Below are 2,509 nucleotides of genomic sequence, written 5' to 3'. Positions count from 1 at the left end.
TTTAAATCATGGTTGACATTTTGGTCTTTGTCCACAGGCCCCTAAGGCCTCTCAGTCCATGTGGCGCAAAAGTAGGAGGGCCACTTCCTTAAGCATCTCTGAAAAGTGCATTTTCCTCATCCTTCAGAAGGCTCAGGGGTCACAGGGTTCATCCTGAATTCTTGAATGGTATTTTGGTCACAGTAGTAACAGTCTAGTGCTGTGTCATTTTCCCCAGTAGCAGGTTTTAAAGAGACCAAACTGGATATGATCTTCCATTGAAGAAGACAAACTGGATGGTGGAGAAAGAGTCTGTCTAGAATAAACCTGAGAAGATAATGAGCAGATGAGAAACATCAACACTTTGGAGGCAAGTTGTTAATACTGACTGGGGAAAAAAGAGTGAACATAAGAAAATTAGAAAAATCCTTCCTTTTCTCACAGAACTTATTTCTCTTAAGGCACACACTTTTGAACTTTTCACTTCAAAAGACAATTTAGGGTTAATTATGAGGAAAGCTGTGTAGAAAAGAATCATCAATTTTATTAATTTGAAAATCCTCTACCAGAGCTAATTCCTTGTGGTAATAGCCTCTTGTAAATCAGTGTGGAAATGCTATTATACCCTGTCTGATAGCAGAATATTCCCCACTGGAGAAAAACTGTATGAATTTCCTGAATGTGGGCAAACATTTATACACATGCATTGTCTCATTGAACCAAGAAGACATGCTGAAGAGACACCCTGTGCTTCTAAGGAATATTAAAAAGCCATTAGCTAGATGACAGATCTCACTGAGCAACAGAAAATTCATACTGGAGAGAAACCAGTGAGTATAGCATAACCTCATTGAATATTAGCATTTTATACTGGAGAGATAGCTTTATGCTACATGTGATAAAATTGTCTCTCAAACTTTATCCCTTATTCTACATTTGAGAGGTCATACTCTGAGAAGCCTTATAAATGTAAGAAATGTGAATATCTTCAGCCAAAAGTAAATCCTCATTCATCAAAGAGTTCACACTGGAGAGAAATCTTGTGAATGTGGGAAAGCTTCCATTCCACTGTCACACTCACCCAGCAGAGAAATTGTAGTGGGGGAAACCCCTTTGCCTGTAAGGTATGTGGGAAAATCTTCAGCCACAAATCCAGTCTCACTGAGCATGAGCTATTTCATACTAGAGAGAAACCTTTTGAATGTAATGAATGTGGGAAAGCCTTTACCCAAAAACAGTATGTCATTAAACATCAGAAGACCCATACTGGAGAGAAGCTTTTTGAATGTAATGATTGTGGAAAATCCTTTAGCCAGAAAGAAAACCTCCTTACCTATCAGAAAATTCACATTGGAGAGAAACCTTTCAAGTGCAAAGATTGTGTAAAAGCTTTCATTCAGAAGTCAAACCTCATCAGACACCAGAGAACTCACACAGGAGAAAAGCCCTTCATATGTTAGCAGTGTGGGAAAACCTTTAGTGGCAAATGAAATCTTACTGAGCATGAGAAAATTCATATTGGAGAGAAACCCTTTAAATGTAATGAATGTGGAACAGCTTTTGGCCAGAAGAAGTACCTCATAAAGCATCAAAACATTCACACTGGAGAGAAACCCTATGAATATAATGAATGTGGAAAATCCTTCTCTCAGCAAACATCACTTATTGTGCATGTGAGAATTCATTCAGGTGATAAACCTTATGAATGCAATGTATGTGGAAAAGCCATCTCTCAGACTTCATCTCTCATTGTTCATGTGAGAAGCCCTACAGGTGAGAAGCACTATGGTTGTAACAAATGTGGGAAAGCTTTCTCACAGTTCTCAACCCTAGCCCTGCATTTGAGAATACACACAGGTAAGATGCCTTACCAATACAGCGAATGTGGGAAAGCTTTCAGTCAGAAGTCACACCACATTAGACACCAGAAAATTCATATTCATTAAAAAACATGTGAATATCTTCACAATGGGAAAATGTGCACCAGGAATTTGTATCTCACTGTACATCTGAAATATTTTGAAGCAAATCACTGCAGGTGAGGTAACCTTTAACAAATGCTAAAACTTACAGGACACCAACTAGTTCATACTGAAGAAAAAGACATTTGTATGATGAAAAGACTGTCTGACCCAGAAAACTATAGCAGAGGTAATATTAACTTTAAATGCATTTTCCTACAATTGGATACACAAAATAGAAACTGGTTACTGCCCTCGGCATAAGTCTGGAGATCTTCACCAATATAAGAAAATAAGGTATAAGTATTAGGAAGAAAAACATATGATCATCTACAAATAAGCCTTTGTGACAGCGATTCAGCAGAGCAGAAGATTTTAGAAAGAGACCTATGCATTTATTTGAATTTGGAATATGAAAGAGATGGCATTAGCAGATTAAATAATAAGACTTTAAAAAATTATTTGGAGGTAATTTGTTCTCCAAGGATGGAGAATGGACCATGGATTACACAGGATAGTAAAACCCACAAGGATTGAGGAAAAATATAAAAAGCCAGTATACTAAAAAT

The 2,509-nt window shown here is 37.3% G+C and overlaps 1 pseudogene; it reads left to right on the top strand.

Moving 5' to 3' along the window:
• The first annotated feature begins 981 nt into the window (after positions 1-981).
• LOC101721114 (uncharacterized) lies at positions 982-1,925 on the top strand (annotated as a pseudogene).
• Positions 1,926-2,509: the final 584 nt, after the last annotated feature.

The sequence above is a fragment of the Heterocephalus glaber genome, unplaced genomic scaffold (assembly GCF_053883595.1).
Source record: "Heterocephalus glaber isolate CG9 unplaced genomic scaffold, H.glaber_assembly_v1.0 deba00001481, whole genome shotgun sequence".
In the NCBI taxonomy this organism is placed as follows: Eukaryota; Metazoa; Chordata; class Mammalia; order Rodentia; family Bathyergidae; genus Heterocephalus; species Heterocephalus glaber.
The sequence above is the reverse complement of the archived record's forward strand: the minus strand, read 5'-3'. Positions and strand labels throughout refer to the sequence as shown.